At 33.1% G+C, this 21780-nt stretch overlaps 1 long non-coding RNA gene across 1 annotated transcript in view; it reads right to left on the bottom strand.

Annotated features, from left to right (window-relative positions):
• LOC107136395 overlaps window positions 1–11120 on the bottom strand; it is a 52946-nt gene extending 41826 nt beyond the window's left edge. Inside the window, exons 1-3 of the long non-coding RNA XR_001502687.2 lie at window positions 11020–11120; window positions 8629–8771; window positions 2688–2756 (exon numbers count right to left, since the gene is read on the bottom strand). This is a non-coding gene — a long non-coding RNA (uncharacterized LOC107136395). The remainder of the gene's footprint in view (window positions 1–2687; window positions 2757–8628; window positions 8772–11019) is intronic.
• Window positions 11121–21780: the final 10660 nt, after the last annotated feature.

The following is a 21780-nucleotide window of genomic DNA, read 5'->3' as shown; positions in this document are numbered from 1 at the left end:
TAACTTTTCATGAGAAACTATATTTACATTGCTAATGAAAATGTGAAAATAAACAATAACCACTACTTTATAAATATATAGTTCATAAATTCATAATTTAACCAGAGAACATATCCATGGTGGATTGAAATTTACTTTTAAAAGAGGTTAAAAAGAGCAGTAACTATTTTATGCTCACACATTAATTTATCTAAGTAAATTTAGGGGCACCTACCAAGAACTGAATACTATGGACAGAAACATGAATAAAACTAGTATCTTGCTTCAAGTGGCTTGTATTTCAATCATGGGTACTGATATGTAACAGATAGATTACAAGGTGGAAATGTATAAAAGATATGTGATATCACAAAGGAGGGAAAATTAGTTCTGTTGTGGGTGTCACAGAGAGCATATTTACAGCAGCCTTCAGAAAATGATTTAAATGAGCTAGGCAGATAATACTGTTAAAAGTATTCCAGGCAGAAAGAATTTTGTGGGTTGAGGAATCTTGTTATTCTACAGAGCAAGGTAAATCTGCATGACAGGAGTCTTCTTTGCAGGGATCAGGACAAGGCCAAAGAAATAGTTTGGAAACAAGTTGCTTAAAACCTTCTGTGTTCTGCCAAGGAATTTTGAATTAATCCCCTAAGAAGTGGGAAGTTACTAAAGATTTGGGAGCTGGTGAATTAACTATATATGTAGTTCTAGACAAAAAATGTGGTGCTGCACTATGGGAAGAAATTGGACAAAGGAGACGTGATTATTGTAAAGTATTTTAGTGCAGAGAGACATCATCCAGAAGAAAATGGAGAGATTCATAGTGGTCAGATCCTGAATTTGCAAGCTGGTTTAAAAGATGACTAATCACATAAGCTTGGGTGAGGTCCTTAGTGCTTCCAAGCCTGACGGCCTCATTCTCATGTATGAAATGTGGACAAATGAGACCTATGCAGAAGGTTATGGACTAAATGAGGAACAACCATGAGTGAAAAACAGGATGTCTGGCAATCATTAATTCTCTTCCCTAAAAATGATATGGAAAAATTAAGTTCTAATCTGTAATTAAAATGATAAAATTTATTTTATGTTTTAAATGATTGTTAAAGAAAGGCATGGCATAGCCACAGATATCGAATGCCTGAATTTAATACTTATAATCTGTAGACTTTTTCCAGTAACTGAAATGAAATATCTTATAAGTATCTTATTTCTTCTTCCTTACTTCTAACAGAGAATAGGAAAAAAAAAATGGTGATCTTTCTCTATAAAGAGATACTAGTGAAGATAGTAATAACAATTCTTTTGATGCTTTTTTTCCAGCATGATTCCTCTTTCAGTGTCTTTCCATGAGTGGCCTAAGTGGAATCATCATACTATAGTGACACTGCCACATCAATGTTTATAGCAGCTCTATTTACAATAGCTAAAGTAAGGAACCAAACTAGATGCTTTCAACAGGTGAATGGATAAAGAAAGTGTGGTATATATGCACAATGGAATATTACTCAGCCTTAAAGAAAAATAAAATTATGGCATTTGCAGGTAAATGGATGGAGCTGGAGAATACCATGTTAAGTGAAATAAGCCAATCCCCAAAAACCAAAGGCCAAATATTTTCTCTGTGAATGCTTATTCACTATAAGATGAGGGGTCTAGGGAAGAATAGAAGTACTTTGGGTTAGGCAGAAGAGAGTGAAGGAAGGAGAGGGAGAATGGGGGTAAGAAGGATAGTAAAATGAATCTGACATCATTACCCTATGTACATATATAATTACATTACACAACTGGTGTGATTCTCCACCATGTATAACCAGAAGAAAGAGAAGTTATGCTCTATATATGTATTATATGTCAAATGCACTCTACTGACATGTAAAACTAATTAGAGCCAAATAAAAAATATTTTAAATAGAACATTACATAGAAGAAAAAAAAATACTTATATGTAGAATGCTAAAATTACACTTGTTACCTCAATAATTTTAAAAATAATCAATATTTGAAAGCCACTAATATATTTTCTTACCCCTTATCTTCCTCCTTCTCCTCCTCCCATCTCAGAGTTTAACATCAAGTTTAAGTTAGCTTTAAAAATCTCTCCTAGAACTTTTCTAATTATAATGTCTCCTTTGTTTTGACACATAGAATGTGGTAATGTTTACCTGCATGCCCTAACCAGGATAATGGAGTACAATGCTGGCCATGGGTAAGGAATCACATTTTGTACATTCTGCCCACTGCAAATACATTTGTGAGAGCATCTCCCAACTTTTGTTTCTTTCTAATGATAATTATGATAACAAACAGTTACAGAGCACTGACAATGATATTATGTGGTAGTGTTGTTATACACCAAGAAAGGATAATTTAAATAATTTGCACTAAGTCACAGAGCTTGTAGAGTGGCATGTTGAGGATTCAAATCCAAATAGTCTAGCTTTTTTCCTACTCTTTAGAGTAGATCATATTATCACCCTGTTCTGTCCTGATAAAGCCACCATGTTATGGCCAGTCCTCTGAAATTGTGACTAGAGTAAGATCTTTGAACATATTTTCATTTGTGACCAGCATAATTCCAGGGAAGGGACAGAGGGGAAGAAGGAGACTGGCTGGCAGGATTGAATTAGCTATCTTGCTGAATACTTTTATGCAACGAGAAAAGGAAATAGAAAAACAGCAAAGAATGTACATAACTTATAACCAACCAAGGGTGTTGAAGACTGATCCCAAACGGGCTCCTCACCACTGTTAACAAACTCTATGATATCTTCCTGCTTAAGAGAAAAAAAAATGGTTATATTAACAGAGAAAGATTAAGATAAATAACAGTTTCATGACAAAGATTGTAAACAAACACTAAATATACAGACATCTACACTGCATTATCCTCCCCCCCATTTCCAGTAAGAGTATCCCGGGTTGTTCTCTCTTCAGGTGGATCAACAACTCATTAAATACACAATGTTTGGCAACCTAACCCACAGAAAAACATCTGACATACTCTTGTTCTCTGTGTGTAAAATCAGTATAACAGTAGTAGCTCTATGTTTGGGAGTGATATGATGGTCTCAATGTAAACTAATACTCCTTATTATTATTTTAATATCATTTAAACTTGTCAGCCAATAAGTTTCACACACATGATGTGCTTACTTAGTTTTCAACCATCTAGAATATGCACATTAAGAAGATATCAATAACTATGCTTCACTACTTTGTTAGTTCACCATGGTTGTTAAAAGATCCATCTTATAACCATGCACCACCTTAAGTCACAGGAGGCTTATTTAAAGGGTCCCTTTTCCAAGCTACAAAATCTGCATCTTTTGAAGCACAGCCACATTTCTAAAATTTCTATGAATTCCAAATAATTCGTGTGAACATGAAGTGTGATAAAATTGGCTCAACCCCCATTAATCTTTCTATTATTTGTGTGTATGTTATATGTATACATACAATAACTTTTTACCCAAATAATATTATCTTGCTATGTTTTTCCTCAGAACACTTGTACTTTTAAGTGTAATCTATAGTAAAGTGTAACATTTTTTCCTTTCAAAATTGATATAGACAACCTTAAAGATGAACTGATGGATGTTGCCATCCAAGCAACTAACAAAAAAGACTGAGTATTATTAAATGAAGATAGCAGAAGTGTGTATGTCATTAGGACCAATGACGAAATTGGAAACTTTTTATTGATTTTTCCAAAACCTGAATAAAAATTCAAAATGCAGTTAATGATACTTCTTAACCTAATAACAGGCAAAAATTTAAAGGGGCAGGTAATATCAGGACTGTAAACATTTTGTTTGGCTTGTATATGATTTTTAAATGAGTTATATGTGGGGTATTAAAAATCAGAATATTACAAATAAAATTTCAGCTATTCAAATTCTAATAAAAATGATGTATCTAGGAAAACTGTGCCACTTAAACATATTGGAGCAGGAGACTGTTGTGCCTTAGGGAATCTCATGCCACACAGCAGATCTACTTTGTCCATTTAGATTACTTATCCAGCCTCTCTATAGGTGTACAACTTTCTAACCCTTATTTTAGACACTGTGTAATACCATCCAAAAAAGTAAAAATAAATATTTGTTGGATGGACATATAAGTGAATAAATCTGAAAAAAAAAAATTTAAAGTTTTTAAACCTCAATTCTGACATTATAGAGTAACAATTTCTGCTAAGGACCTCTATTGGTGAGTCACCTAACAATTAGGGAATCTAGACTGCATATTTTCCATCTATTATAGAGTTTAATATGAAAATTGGATTCAAATTATGTTTCTTATTCTCTTCCAGAAGAAATTGGGTTATAAATTTCCTAATTCAAAATAAGGATCACCCAGCCTTCTTGAAACTATTATACTAGTTATTTATCTTCTCCTGTATTTTCCAAGTTACAAAAAGAAAACTTATATATTTATATCTTCTATGGTCATCTTGACTTTAGCCTGAGTAATAAGAAATTATATTTTATAGTAATAGCATGTTATTTCTCTATCCATTGTCATAATTTGCCATTTGTTTTAGTACAATTTAATATTTAACTACTTTAATTTACAAAATGTATATTTGCTATTCAAATTCAACATCTTTTCAAAAAGAATTTTTAAACCATTATGCTTATTAATAGAAGATTTTGAAAATGTATTGAATTTATGTCTTGTATAAGGCCCTACCCTGTCTTTCTGCTTATTGAGATAGTCCAGGAAAAGATCATGAAACATGTGGTCTCATCAAAATGAATTCTCCAGAAAAAAAGGCTATGATTTATTTTCATAATCTTATGAGTGTCAGATTTTTACATTTTTTTACACTTCCTACAGCATGTTGCATAAAATGTTACCAGGTATATTATATTATCAACTTAGGTCTTTCTCAGGAATTGCAGAAGAGAAAAAAAGAAAAAGGAAAAATTGCAAAAGTAGGTCATATTGCCTTGATCCTGCATTTGTTCTTTCAAAGCATGCAGACTCAATCAGAATAAACAAAAGAGGAAGTCCACAAGTTGTTCTGTGAATCACAGTCCAGACTCAGAACTGGCACAGAGTGAGGAATGTACATGATTCTTATCCAAACCAGTGTCTGGTATTTACCCAAGTTCAAGTTTTTCTTTTATTTTTTTTAATGTGAGAAAAATTCCATAAATGATACATTTTTGCTTCATTTCCCAATGTTCTAGTTAGGAGTTTATCTGAGTTGTTTCCATACAACTTTTTTACTTCTTCAGTCAGTGGATTTAATAATCCTGGCATTCTTTGGAAGCATAGTTGTATGAATTTATGAATGAAATTTTGCAAATTCAAATTCTGGTCCTTAAATACATTATTTTTCACAAGTATAGAGAAAAAAATCAATCCTAATTTCTGTAACATAGCTTTCTTATTTTCAAACCCCTGAGAAATATTGAATGATGTAGCATACATATCCAATGTTGCCAAAGTTTCAAGCATGACTTTTATTCAGAGTTATAAGAGAAGGCTGAAAATGTTTGTAAAAATGAATATTGTTTTCATTTTATGGACCAGAGTGCTTTTATTTATATTTACAGTTTTCTAAATTGGATAAGTTGTTTGGAGAAATGAATAAAATTACTTCTTCAAAAAATATTTATAGTTTTCTGCTCCATGGAAAATTTTCTTGATTCTTAACATAAACTGTTAGGTCTAATACTGAACTGGGCTGTTTATTCAAATATACCTTCCTATTCAGCCTCAATATTAAACATAACAAAGCATTAAAAACTGTATGTTTTTCTGTATCAATGTCTCATTGTTGTCCTAAGCAACTTAATTTATTTTACATAAAATCCAAATTCACAATAAAAACATTTTATATGGGTTCTGTGGGAGCATAAGAAAATAGTTAAGAACAAGACAGTTTAATGATAGAGATGATGTGAAAAATAAACACATGGATACATTATTTCTTCATTTAAAAACATTGTTGATGATTTGAAAACCTTAAAACAATCTTAGCAATACGTGCTTGTGGACTAAATTGGTATGGGATAATTAAAATGCACTAAAAAAACAGATTTAGTGTTTACCTTAATATATGCAATTATTATATGAGTCTCTTTTATTTAGAGAAACTTTGTCCATATGTGGTCTTATTATATATACTCAAAATAAAAGATAACATCATGTAAATTTACAAACATAGTGAAAATCTACCAAAAATTTTAATCTAGCCACACATTGTCATGGACCATTTGTAATAATGTATTAAAAATGGCAATAGTAGTGTAAAGAAAATAAATGATCCCTTTGGGTGCAACTAATAAATAGCTGTTGAATGATAATGTTGTATTAAAGTTCTAATAAATCGTGGCAATTTTCCCTAGAATTCTCTGTGTCAGCAAAAAAAAAAAAAAAACATGTTAAAGTATATACCATAATTTGATGCATATTATAATTAAAAATAGAAAAGCTTGAAGACTAGGATTTTGTTGTTGTTGTTGATCATGGATTCATTCCCTTAGATTTCCAGAGACAAGAGTGTAATCTGGTTTTAGATCACTAACCCAAATAACTAAAGTCTTACTACATGTAGTTGTAACCCTACCTCTGAAACAACTGGGTTTTTTTTAATCACTATTTTTTATGTTTCTGAGTTAGACCTCTGTTTTTATTCCTTTCCATTCATTTAAAGGGAAATAAGGTAAATTACAAATTTAGTTGCCAACAATGAAAAAAGAAATTCAAATCCCTGGGATTAAAGATGTTACATTGCATTTAATTAATTTTTATGATTACCTACAAGCAGAATAGAAAGAAAAACAAGATTTATATTCACATGAGAAAGTAATTTATCAGATACTAATGATGCTGTATTTTTTAGTAATTTTAGTTTAAATAAGAACATATAATTCTTTATCTTCTTTAGAGGAAAAGGATACTCAGCAGCCAGATATAGCCTATGATCAACTGCATTATAGACCAAAATTATTATATTATGATAGTTATAGATAATATATAGATAGATATTCTATGAACCTGGACTCAACTTTTGAACACTTTCATCAATTATACCAGTATTAAATATATCTTAGCAAAAAAAAAGTGTGTTGTCAATGCACTTGAAGTCCTAGCTACTCGGGAGGCTGAGGCAAGAATGTCACTTAAAACCAGGAATTCAAGGTTAATGTTAATCTAACTGTGAATACTTCTGAGTTAGTCCAAATGGAGTCAAAAATTATGTAAGAAGATGGTAGTATAAGCATAATAGAAGGATTAAAGTAAATGAAAGGATACTATGCTGATCCCTGATATAAAGGATAAAAAAGAAAACGTCTAGGGGCTGGGATTGTGGCTCAGTGGTAGAGCGCTCGCCTAGCACAGCGGGGACAAGGGTTCCATCCTCAGCACCACATTAAAAAAAAATAAGGCATTGTGTTGTGTCCATCTACACCTAAAAAATAAATACTAAAAAAAAAAAAAAGTCTAAAGCAAAGTGACAGTTGTTGGTAGGGTAGATGTAATTGAGGTAAAATGTTAAACAAAATTGAGAATCTTTTAGAAGTCTAAATTTTAACATTCTGTAATTAATCATATATGAGACCTGAAAAAGATGAGTTGTTTGTACTATTTCTTAGATTTTCTTATTTCAGTGATCTGTTACTCCCTTCTTCTAAATCTTATATGCACGTATGTATACACACATAAATACATACTCGAAATAGAAAATTTCAGATAATACTATTTGTGTTGATTTCTCCTTAATACTTGTTAAAACATTTTTTTTTTTTAAACCAGGGAATGAACTCAGGGGCACTTAACAACTGAGCCACATCCCCAGACCTGTACTTTGTATTTTATTTAGATACAGAGTCTTACTGAGTTGCTTAGTGCCTCAGTTTTGCTAAAGCTGGATTTGAACTAAACTATACTCCTGCCTCAGCTTCCAGAGCCACTGGGATTATAGGCATGTGCCATCACACCTGACAAATATTTTTTCTGAAACACCTCTCTTCTGCTCTGGCCTCAATGATGGTGGATTTTCTGCCAATCTCTCCTATCATAAGGCATAGTTTCAAATATAAAACTACTAAGATCTCTTTCACATTTAAGACTGAATCTAATCAAAGTTGATGAAAAGGAGGTAATGATTGTAGAAACTCTTTTCAAGAAAGTTGCCGATAATGAAAGTAATATGAAGAAAAGCATTTCTGGTAATATGACAATCTAGATATCCAAGAGAAATTCTTGATAAAAATGCCTATTTGCTAGATAGAACTAACAGCAAATCAAACATTCAGAAGAGCAAACAAATATAAATACACATGTAAAGTCTTTTTTTGTTGTAGTTCCAGGGTGGATTTACCACTGAGTCACATTCCCAGCACAACACCTCTTCCCCCTACCACCCTCCTTTTTTTGAGATAGGTTCTCACTAAGTTTCTTAAGTTCTTGCTAAGTTGCTAAGGCTAGCTTTGAATGTGTGATTCTCCTGACTCAGCTTCCCAGTTTCACTGGGGTTACAAACATGCACCACCATACTTGACAAAACTATTTTATTTTATCCTATAATGAAGTATCTGAGAAATTAAGAGAAATCTTTACAGATCATAACAATGATCAGAGTTTAAAAAAGTGACACTAGTGGATTCCTAGTAACCTGGAGCTACTTACTATTTAATAAGTCTAGTCATGGTCATTTGATGGGGAGAGTTTATAAAAGTCAAAGTATAAGCAAGGTAGAGTGCCAGGAGATATTACTGAAGGTCCCCAGGTTTGACAGATATTCCAAAGGGCCAACCACTTCAGATTGTGAGCTAAAAAAAACAAAACAAAGCAAGGATCATATTAGTAAGCAGAAATACTTACCTACCTTAACCTTGTTTCTAGAGAAAACTCTGTCACAATTGTCCTGGAAAACTCTGAAAAAAAGATTACTGATTGGCATAATATTATAATCCTCCCAACTGGAAGGCCACCTGGAAAGCCCACTTCTAAGAGTCATATACTGAAAGCAATAATATGAGGAAATCAGAAAAACATATCAATCGGTGAGTCTACAAATTATTTATGAAGGCTAAGTTTTTAGTGCCTTTGAATCCTCATGTGGACATGCCTTCTTGATTGAATCAGAATCCACAGAAGGTGAAGAAAAAAGAATGCTACTGACCCCAAATAAGCCTTCCCCATAACCCCACGCTGTGTGATTGTCACTCACAACTACCATTCGTAGAATGACAATAACTTATCCAGAAGTTATTGCCCATTTTCTCCTCATTGGTGTTGTACCACTGATTATCTTGATCATTGTCAGTTTTTCTTAGCAAATCTAAATCCCTGACTTTACATTCAATATTTAAGCCAGTAATTCACAACATATGGTTCCAGGCTTGCAGCATCTGCATAACCTGGCACCCTGTGCTGAATTGTGTACCCTCAAAATTCATGTTAAAGCCCTGAAAACCTTAAATCAGTCATTGCAGCAAAGCTCCTAAAAAGTCTCATTTTCTTCTTAACAGCACTACTCATTTTTCTTTCCTTGCACATTGATAAATGTCCACAGAAAAAAATAAAAATACATATTGTATATAAATATTGTGTATTCCCAAAGTTATTGTTGTTGTTGTTTTGAAAATTCATGTCAGTTTTATTCATGATAGTCAAGACATTGCCGAAACTGTTAATAAGGAATATAATAAGAACAAATAAACAAATAATGTCATCCAACATCCAAGGGCAAAGATTTACAAACACATACACACAAAGGAGGAAAACTGAGAATTATAAAACTAATGATATAGCTGAGCTATAATTAACTCACACTAGTCTCCTTTATATTTAGAAATAGACACAGGAGGTGTCATGTAGGGGATATAGATGGTTTAACTTGCTCAGCAATTTATACTTTTTCCTCACACAAAATGAGGGCGAATTAACAAATATTGTAAAGAAGTAACAATATTGAAAAAAGAAAAATAAACTTGTGAGACTAAAAATCAAAACAAAACAAACTGAGAACCAAATGAAAGAACTTTCAATGGCCCAAACTGCAACAATTAAAGCAACAAAATAAAGTAGTATTGTATTATAATTCAAAGCATAATTCATGAGTCCATATGGATATAAATAAACAAACAAACAAACAAAAATTGTGTTATTCAGCTGTTATGGTTAGATGTGGTGTCCCCCAAAAGCTCACATGTAAGACAATGCAAGAAAATTTAGAGGAGAATTGTTTGGGTCATAGCCTGAACATAATCAGTGAATTAATCCCATAGCAGAAGGGGTGTGGCTGGAGGAAGTGGTTCATTGGAGACATGACTATGGGGTATATATTTTGTATCAGATGAGTGGAGTCTCTCTCTCTCTGCTTCCTGATCATCATGTGAGCTGTTTCCCTCTGCTATACTCTTCTCCCATAATATTTTACCTCACCTGGAGCCCCAAGAAATGGAGTCTATTGTCTCTGAGTAGAGACTACTGAAACCATCAGTCCCCAAATAAACTTTTCTTCCCTAAAATTGTTTTTCTGGTCAGATCTTTTACTCACAGCAGGAAAATAAAAAAAAAAAAAACTGACTAAAACCCCAGCTTTTCATCACTGTGATTAAAACAGAGAAAAATTTAGAGAAGGAAAAGCATTTTTTTCACAAGGACAACTTATAGAGAAGGAAAAGCTTCTTTTCTCTCCAGTTTTCGGAGTTTTAGTCCATGGTGGGGCAACTCCATTGTTTTGGATCCAAGTTAAGGCTAAACATAAACACAGAAGGGCATGATGGAGAATTGCTGCTCTATTTATGCAAGCTCAGAAACAGAGGGTCGGGGGGAGGATACAGGGAAGATGAGCCCTTTTAGGACACAACCTTATGACCCATCTCCTCTAGCTACTCTCCACCTACCTACAGTTACCACTCAGTTTGTCAGTCAGTCAGTCAAACTATGATAGACTGGTTAGGTCACAGCTCTTGTAATCTAGAAATTTCACCTTCTGTTTTGACACAGGAGCTTTGGGGGGCACCTTAGAGCCAAACCATAGCATTTTACCCCATCCCCCTAAAAGCTCACATTCATGTCACAATGCAAACTGCATGTAGTCCACTTCCAAGAGTTTCCATAATCTTAACAGTCTCAGCATTTCCCAGAAGTCCATGTCCAAAGTCTCATCTGCAATTAAAAGCAAACTGAGCTTTAAGTAACTAAAATCAAAAGCAAATTACATATACCCAATATATAACAGCACAGAGTAAACAATCCCATTCCAAAATCAAAAAGTAAGAGAAAATAAGGGAAGTCACCAAACAGACCTAAACCCAGTTTGTAAGAACTCATACAGGGCTAACATTTCCTATAGCTATGCCTCTGGCATCTGAGGTACACGGTAGCAAGATGTTATATCCAAAGAATTGGACAGTTCTGCCCCTTTGGCTTTGCAGGTTGCACACATGGCCTCTCTTTGAACCTGGCTTACTCTGCAGATTTCTTCAGCAGAGAGCCCATGTTACTGAAATCTCTTAATTTCTGGGGTCTCCATTCCAATTTTAGCATCCTTCACAGATTCATGTTATCACCCTCTTAGGGGCAGCCAACAGGAATTTTGATCCTAATATACTTTGTTTGACCTCCCAGGCCTTCTTTTGAAATTTCAGTGGGCATCCCTATTACCCATTACAGCCACCTGCCTACATTTACCACCCAGTTAACCTGTTCAGACTGGGACACTGATTAGTTTACTGCTCTCATAATCAAATCATTTTAGCTCCTATATTAACATAGGAGCTTTGGGGGGACACCTAATATCCAAACCATAACAACAGATAAGGTCTCTATGCAGAATTTCTCAAACAGGTGGAATATAAGTTTCTTCTCTTTATGTGTATGCTGCATTTAGAGATTTTCATCCAAAATGTATAGAATGTAAATGAGGAAAATAGTAATCTAATAACTATTGATAAACAATGACAGCTTCTTAACCCAGTCTTCAAAATTATCATCAACAATGATAAATCATGTAGATAGTATATGCCTTTACTATTATGTGAATAGAATGGCATTTTCCCATTGTGATACTCTAAAAAAAAAAAAACTATATCCAAAAGTTAATCATAAGGAAAACATCAGAAACATCCAGATATTCTATTAAAAAAAACCTTACCAATATAACTTAGAATATAACCATGGTTATCCAAAATAAGTTTTAGGAGAATATCACAATCAAAAGAAACTAATACTTAATATCACATGGCATCATGGATAGGATTATGCTACAAAAAGATATTAGGTTGAAATAAAATAATTTTTTTTTCTAAGAAATAAAAAATTAGTAAAGGACTGTATCAATATCAATATTGGTCTATTATTTATAATAACATTATTATAATAATTTGATAATAGTAGAGAAAACTAAGTATACATTTAGGAAACTACATGTATGTATGTTCATGGGACCTCTCTGTATAGTCCATTCAATTTTTCCATAAATCCAAAATTGTAATGTAGAATTATAAAAAAGAAATGTGAGCTTTCATAAGAAAATTGTTTTGCAAATAAAAAAGCATTGTAATTAATGTACAGTTAACATTGGAAGTGCCATTTTAAAAAATTGGAAAACAAGTGCCATAATTTTGGAGATGAGAGAACTTCAGAGTGTTGTCCAGAGAGTTCATGATTGGGTGCATGGTCATAGGAAGAGTGGCCATTTAATAGCCGAGTGACATTGGGCAGTCAACTTAATTTCTCTATTATATGGTTTTATCTATAAGTATTATTCATGAGTTGTTCTCTGACGAAGATTACATTTTTGAGAAAGCATTTGAGAACTGTAAAAGAGCATGAAAAATTTAAGGTGATGATACTATTGTGATTGCCTCATCATCCTTCTCTGATTTCTTTGAAATCCATCACTTTTTTCAATAAGCAGTTCATTTAATTAGTCCCAGTTCCATTTAGACATCACTTGCTAAGTGGAATCTTATTAAAGCTCATTACTGAAAGAAGGTATTGAGTTCTTCATAGCCCATTTCATATAGCCCCTTCGAACCATCTTGAACTTTGTAAAAACTCATTCAACTCAAGTTATTCACGATGAAAATTAGTGCTGCCTCTCAAACTGTTTGCATTTGTTGTAAAACTCAGGAAATACTTAAAAAATATTCTGTGTTTTAATATCCCTTAATTTTTTGGTGCATGCATATACTGTCTTTCAGTAGGTTGTAAGTACCTAGAAGGGCATTACTTTCATTCTTCACTAGCAAATTACCTTGTCAGTAAGTACTTGCTCATTCACTTCATTCACTGTTTAATCCCTTGACTAGTAGGGACAATAGTTTTTACCTGCCTAGGTAAATGGAAGAAGTTGTTCACACTTAAAAGGATTGTTCCTGAGAAACAAGTTAGCTCTATATTCTGCTTCTGTGGTGATTACAATGGAAGATATTTGTTTGTTAAAAATGAAGAGAAATTAAATTTATTCTGCATATCAACAAAATGTATTTTCTATTTTCTCATTATGATAACTTTTGTCTTACACTGACCGGAATGTCTACAATATTGTTTGGTGATATATTTTAGGAGAATTTTTCTATGTCTGACTTCATTGCACCATACCTTTCTTTGCAGTCAACAGGTTTAAAAAGACGTGGCTATCAATTTCAGACTTCATTGGTCACTGCATGGTCAAGAAGTACAAACATTTCACCAAGTGAATACTTTCAGACATAACAGTCACCCCTCCCTACAGGAACCATAAGAGATTGACCTCTGAACACCACCCTATTGACCATGATTTTACTCAAGAAATGGCTGCCTATGGTAAACCATTCCTGAGTCCCAACATTGAACAATCCTTTTTATTTTGAAATGTCTCATACTTGTCCCTTTCAGCAACCAAGTTCTGTCAGATATAACTAAAGACCAGTTTGAAATTTCTCTAAACTCACTTCCAAAATCCCACTTTAACAGAAAAGCTGCTACAATTAGAGGCTGATCCATGTTTCCTTTTTTCTCTCTAACAAATGCATTCTTTTCTAAAATCTCTGAACCCCTCTGATAGATTGATTCCCTTGTCATAGTTTTTGAATAAGTAGCATTTGTTACTTTTACCTGGAACTTAGTTTGGTATTTTTTTTTTGTGGGGAGGGGGTACCAGGGATTGAATTCAGCAGCACTCAACTACTGAGTCACATCTCAAGCTCTATTTTGTATTTTATTTAGAGACAGGGTCTCATTGAATTACTTAGTTCCTCGCCATTGCTGAGGCTGGCATTGATCTCCTGATCCTCCTATCTCAGCCTCCCAAACTGCTGGGAGTATGTCACCATGCTCATCTTATAACATTAGTACAAATCATTGAGAAATTATAAATGTTTCTTGAGAAGATTCTAACAACATTTTGGGTAGGTAGCATCTTGTTCACTTTCATTGATGTGCACTCAATGTGTCTATTTCATATTGGATTAAGACTACATTCATGGTCCTCTGATCATTTGCAACACAGGCAAAATATCATGGTGACATTTTCCATACACTCTATCCTGATGTGCCCTAGAGTAATCACTGGAGCATTTTCAGTCTTTTGATGAGTCTTGTTACAGCCTCAGAAAGCAGATATTCTTTTTGTCTAGATGTAGGTTTCCAGGCTAAACCTTTAATTTCGTAGCAATTGAAAGGTTAACACCTTCTGTTGAACAACAAAAGAACTACATTGTGGTAATAAGAATCCATTGCACCTCCACTGGGTAATGTCGAAATATAAAGAGCTCCACATGTCAGAGTTACCTGGTGCAGAAGTTAATATGAAATAGTTTTGCACACATTTATTCTCTTTGTTTCCCTAGATTTTCAATTGTATCCAAATAACAAACTGTTAACCTTCCAGGGCCTAATCTGTAATTTGTATTCTGGACAATAGCTGATTTACTTGACTGAAAGTTTTGTTGATAGAAGGAACAAAGAACCAAGCATTTAATGGATACACACACACACACACACACACACACACACACACACACGGCTCAGCTCCTAGAATTTAAATCTATCTTACATTAGAAGAACTTATGATAAGTTTATAGCAATAAAATGTCAAGATGTTAATAGGAATTGGCAGGTTTCCATGTGATTAGATGACAGAATTACAGCCCAAAATATAACCTTTTTGTTGGAAATGTGAAAAACACACTGAACAGATGCATCCAGACAGATAACCATTGTAAAAACATCTGTCTAAAACACTAAGTGTAAATTATTCTTTATAAAGTCATCAGTTACTTATTGCTCCACCATAAATCTTAGTCCACATTGAAAAATACAGCGTCATAACAGATTGAGCATGGAAACAGGCCTCCCATGTGGTTTTAAAGGATACTTCCAGTTTTGTTTAAATTAAAACTAGTAAGAAATACAATATAGATTCCCTTATATGTACCTCTCCCATAAAGACAAAACTTTAAAGTCTGGCCCTATTGATTTAAAGCAAGGAGATGAACTGAACATCCTCAGTGACTCAAGATTTGGCCTTTGCCATGACTGCTTTCACTGTTTGTGTACGCAGCATTTATTGGTTTTAATTCAAAGTCTTATGGCTTCATGATCTTGCAAGCTCCATGAAGCTAGGAATCTTGTTTTACCAACCATTGTACAGTACAGACACTACCAGAGAATTTATCACATATGATTTTTTATTAATCTGAAAAATAATTGCATGGAGACAAATAGATAAATATAATTAATTCGTTTGACATTGTAATGCTGCCCAGGTTTTCTTACTTACATGTTTATATATGATGTTCCCTACTATTTATTTATTTGGTTATCCATTCTAGGATATTAGTTTCTAAAGACAAATACTTCACTTTTTAGTATATTCATGTTCACTAGATTTCTAGCCATTTGGTCTATTGAAAAAGAAAGAGATAACGTGCTTATTATCTTGTTTTGTTGCGCTTACAACACAAAATTAAAATTTTTCCGTCCATTTTTAATAAATAATTATGAATTCTTATGTACACAATCTGATTGACCAACTCCTTTACGTTAAGGAAGCCATCAAAAGAGGCATAGTTAGGACCCAGAATCCTCCAAGGCCATGTCTTATGATTAGCACAAACCAGTTTGTTGCTGATATTGTCAAGAGTGCTCTACCCTTCAACTCAATTTCTCGCTTCATTGCTTTGAACCCCTATGGGATAGCAGCAGTTTAAGGGATGTCAACAAGAATACTCTTGTTCTCTCAGGAATTCAGTACAAGAGGATAAACAGTTACACAGCTGGCCAAACTAATAGGTATGGAAGTGCGTGACTTAAGTGTTTAATAAATGCACGAGCATTTTACAAGACCCAAAGGACCATCCTTGGAATTACTAGATTTGACTGATATATGTAGAGTTTACTTGAAGTAATTTCTATTTAAAAATAAAGTTATAGATTTTTTATTGGCTTTTACAAACATCATGATGAGCTCATTAGGAACTGAGATAAAAGGTCATATTTTGTCAAATATTTCCATGAACAACAAAAAGAATTCAAAAGAAAAATTCAGAGTTAAAACTCTAATTCAATTTTTCTGTTTTGTGCATTTGCTATGAAAAAGTTTATGAATTTAGGATTCATAAAAAAATACAATCAGAAAACTATATGTAACTGTGTCCTTCTTTTAATATTTGTATTACTCCTTAGTACAGTCCCCTTAAAGGGCTTTTTATTCTTTAAAAAAATAATTTTTGAAAAGCAACCAACCCAGTGGAAGTTCATGGAACACTAAGTTGTTTTTACTTTATAGTGAAATTAACTACAGTTTACCTAGCACAGTGTTCTGTTAGAATGTTCACTCCTAGAATGGTTGTGAGTTTAATAACACAGAAATTTTCCCTTGAATCTGTAAGATTCTCCAGTGGTTTAAAAGAAAATTAGCACACTTGAATTACCATTAATGTAACCTGCAGACATCAGTCATGGTGTATGCAAAGAGTTGGACTTGGAACTATGATTTGGTCTATGGCTTCTATACCCATACACAGGTCTTTCATACAATTCAGTATGCTTTCTGCAATAAATATTATTCATTTATTTCTCTTTATAATAGTAACTACAATAAAATTTCTCCTGAAAGTAAGGACATGTGACTAATTAAAAAAAAACAGGATAAAGTATTAAAATCTGCTTAGGAAAACCAGCCTTAGAGCATAAAATTGAAATGAGAAAACGTACAATTTTACCACTCCCCCTAGAACTGCTGAAACTCACTTTAGTATAATAAAATAAGATAGTTGGTCTAAAAATATTAATAAGCATTTATTTTATCAATTCAGAGGAACAAATGATTTTCTGACCTGCAGCTGGTGAATATTATATGAACAGCATTTAATACTAATTAAACCCACTGGCAGCCACAGATTCCTTTTCTCTGGAAACATTGCTGGAGCCTATTTAAAGTATTGGAACATTTTATGAGGTCAGGAAGAATTACACTGTGTATTTTTAGTTTCCTTACTGCACATATGCTATTACCATTGCTAATAAAAATCACATAGACTATGTTTAAAATACATAAAGCAACTTATTTGACTTTTGTTTATTAGTATGTTGAAAAAAATATCCTTTCTTTCTTACACTGGAGTTCACTCTTCATTCTTAAAATTGAGTTTTGAGTTCAGGTAAGTCCTAAAATGGAAAAATCGCCTAGCACCAGCCTGCAGGGGGATTTCTGATAAAAGTGGAGTTTTTTTCCTCCCTCTTCTTTTTCTTTTTCTGGTACCCCTGTCAATAATCAGTCATATGTTTTCTTAAACAGTCCTTTGGCTTAAATTCCAAACTCAGGACTAATTTCTCAGGACACACTTATTTTCTAAAAGGAATATTTCTTTTTTCTCTTCACTATCTATGACCCTCATTAAGACACTAACATTCTCAAATTTTGGTTGGAGAACAGAAAAAGAGTAGATGGAATTTTAAAAGGTGAATAAATAATCTCTTTTTTTACATATCTGTAATCCCATGTTCATTACAGTGCTATTCACAATGGCCAACAAATGGAAATAACCTAGTGTCCATCAACTGATGAACAGATAAAGAAAGCACAGTACATGTACACAACAGAATATATTGAATGGTACAAAAGAATGAAAGAAATCCTGTCATTTACAACAGCATGAATGGGACTTGAAGTCATTATGTTAAGTGAAATAAAATAGAGAAAAACAAGTATCACAAGATTTCATATATTAAGGAGTCTAAAACCATTGATTTCATAGAAGTTGAGAGGAGAATGCTCGTTACCAAAGAGTTGTGGGTAGGAAAGCATAGGGAAAAGGTGAGCAATAGACATTGTGATACAGTTTGATCAAGAAGTTTTGGGCCTGGTGCAGTGGCACAGTCCTGTAATCCCAATGGCTCTGGAGGCTGAGGCAGGAGGATTACAAGTTCAATGCCAGCCTCAGCAATGGTGAGGTGCTAAGCAATGCACTTAGACCCTGTCTCTAAATAAAACACAAATAAGGCTAGGGATGTGACTCAGTGGTCAAATGCCCCTGAGTTCAATCTCTGGCACCAAAAAAAAAAAAAAAAAAAAAAAAAAATTGCTATACCGTTGCATAGTCGAGCAACAAGAGATAGATAGAAATAAAAATAATATGCTGTACATTTCAAAAAACTGAGATAAAGCACTTTGAAAGTTTTCAACATAAAAAAGTAATAAATGAAGAGATACATGTTTAACCTAATATAAAGATTATATAGCACATACATGTATGAAAACATCACCTGGTACCACATTAATGTGTACGATTTTTATGATTTTGTATAGCAATTAAAATTAAAAATAGTCTCTTGACTTATTTGATTTTTTTAAGACATAGCATTTTATTTGCATAAATGATTTCTCATAAGTTTGGGTAGTAATTTTTTGACAGGGAATTAAACTAAATTAATTATAATGTCATTTGCTTATCAGTATGTTAGAGTCTGTAAACAAGTCAGGATGGCACCTGGCATTTTGCCAGAGAAATGTTAGAGTCTGTAAACAAGTCTGGATGGCACCTGGCAAAATGCCAGAGGGAGTGGTTTGTGAAGTACGCCAGTGAGCCATTAAGTGTGGAGATTCCTGATTGGTTGACTGCTGTATTGAGTTTATGTTAATTAAGATAAGCTGTGTGGAATGTATAAATACTGCTCCTGTCCTACAATAAACGGCTCCCATTCCTGCTGTATCAACGTACACAAGTTGTTCGTCACCCCCTGGTTATTTTGCCCAGCCAGCCGGGCTGTGGCATCAATATGCTATAAAAAATATATCAAAATTTATTTTAGTTTGTGAAGATAGATTTAGAGAAAACATCAGATAAATCTTATCTCAATAAGTCAGTGTCAATTATAATACTTAGACAACTGCCCAATTGTTTTCTCCTAAAATCATCCCTGCTTGGTGTTTTGGGATGAACTGTGCAATATGAAATTAAACATTGCCAAGTCCTGAACCAAAAGAATGAAAATAACAAAAACCTAGTAAAAATGTCATAAGAACAGAAATAATCCCCATAAGAACAAGAACCATCCCAGTCTTATTTACTAAGGCATTATTTTATCCAAGCTCTAAATTTTTATTCCAAGTGTATGATCTTGTCTTAAAATGTTTATATGACCCTCAAAATGTTAGTACAGCATTATTACAGACCTATCACATTGGTCTCTGTGTGTACTTGAAATCTGCTGAATGGTCCAGTTGGAGTTAATATTAATAATAGTGTGTTCTCACAACCAAAATATTTCATACCAAGGAACCATAATAGATGAGTTCAAGTATAAAAGAAAAAACAAACATTGCTATTCATAAGTTCATTATTTAATTTTGCAGCCATTGTGACACCATATGTGCAAAAGAATAATACAATTTTATATTAACAAATTTCCCCCAAACCAATATCACCACATATTCTTGCTTTTTAGACATATGAATAGCAAATATTGACATTTGTTGTAATTTTATAACCATATCACTGTATCTCATATTAAATCAAAGTCCAATTAGTTTTTTTTTATATTTTCAAATTTTCTCATCCCCCTCCCATCCACGCTGACCTGTAAGGCAAAATATATACACACTTGAATTAGCATGCAGAAATTAAATTTTTCAATTTAGAGTCATAATTAGTTTTGAATGTCTACTAAATACTGGAGTTAAAAGTAGTTTCCCATAGACATGTGTAAACATTTACTTTATTATTAGCTTCCAGTTATTTTTTGCAACAATATTTTAAATGTCTAACTGAATTATTTGAAACATAAAAATGCCCTAGTCATCTATGAAAAGAATATAGTAATAAATAATGATTATTATTTTAATATATTTTGATATTAGTTCAAGTTTTCTCTTTAAAATACTGTTGACAGAACTTCTCAGAAGAATTCAACATTTTATGTGTCTTGAGACACCATTATATATTATATTAGTTACTAAACCAGTCAATTATTATATCATATCTTCAATCCCTTTTGCTTTCTTTCATGGGCTGATCAATCCAATCGTATGTAATGCAATCAGTCTTTGAACATTNTTTTTTTTTTTTTTTTTTTTTTTTGGTGGTACCGGGGATTGAACTCTGGGGCACTTGACCACCGAGCCATATCCCCAGCCCATTTTTATATTTTCTTTAGAGACAGGGTCTCACTGAGTTGCTTAGCACACTGCTATTGCTGAGGCTGGCTTTGAATTTGTGATCCTCCTGTCTCAGCCTCTTGAGCCACTGGGATTACAGGCATGCAACACTGTGCCCAGCTGAAATGAATGATTTTGAACCTACATTGTCTCCTTCATCAATGATCTTAAAGACCGGATTTTATTTTTATTTCATATTATCATGCCATGATGCAAAGACTTTAAAATAAACAAAATTCTTATTCATTCTGAAAAGTAAACACACATAACTCTAATAGAACCCATAGGTTAGTATTGTGTAATCAAATTGGCTACAAATTAGAAAACCCCAAGCACAAAAAGGCAAATTTCATCTAACTAAATTTTGTATTTATATACATTTGTGAAAACCATTGTTAGGTTCTAATCAGTGTCTGGGGTGAAGCTAAATTTTCCTGTAAAAAATTTATTTAGTACAATGGTGTAGGTTTTTAAGTTGAAAAATCTATTTACCTGGCATGCTAAACAAATGCTTGCAATAAAGTGTTCATAGATTCTTAAACAAATCTTTGACAAACTGCTCAGTTTGATATACTGCATTCAAAATATTCATCATTTTTCCTACTACCATATAATGTGCCTATGCATTTAACTACCTATAAAAGATATAACAACATATCCCAAAGGGGCAGGTCAGAGAATATGAATGTTCTTAAACACTCATGAGAAAGTGTTGGTGGAGAGAAAACTCAAAAATATCTTTGCAATACTTTATCAGAGTTGTGAAACACCACAGACTTTGTAGATAGTTTGAATTAACTCATATGCTTTTCACTAAATAATAGAGAATTTGTATTTCCAGATGTGACACTAAATTATACTGTTGGAGGAATATGATGTCATAATGCCACTGGAAAAAAAGAAAAATAAATAATTAGGAATCAGAATGAGTAAGAAGATGTCTTAAGCAAGTATCTAGTCCAACCTGCTCACCTGAAAGACAGAGGTCAACAATAGAAAGAAAAGACATCTCATAATCATCTCAAAAACATTTGCCATTTGTTGATTCATGTTGGATTAAGAATATGTGTTTTCCTTGCCCTCTCTAAAAATGCTTTGCTGTAAATTTATACTATTTGACTCATGACACCCACCCACCCCCACCCCCAAAAAATGATCCACAGACCATGTAAAATTATGCACAG

This window comes from Marmota marmota, unplaced genomic scaffold (genome assembly GCF_001458135.2).
Source record: "Marmota marmota marmota unplaced genomic scaffold, marMar, whole genome shotgun sequence".
Lineage (NCBI taxonomy): Eukaryota > Metazoa > Chordata > Mammalia > Rodentia > Sciuridae > Marmota > Marmota marmota.
Note: the sequence above shows the minus strand (reverse complement) of the source record. Positions and strands in the feature narration are given on the sequence as shown.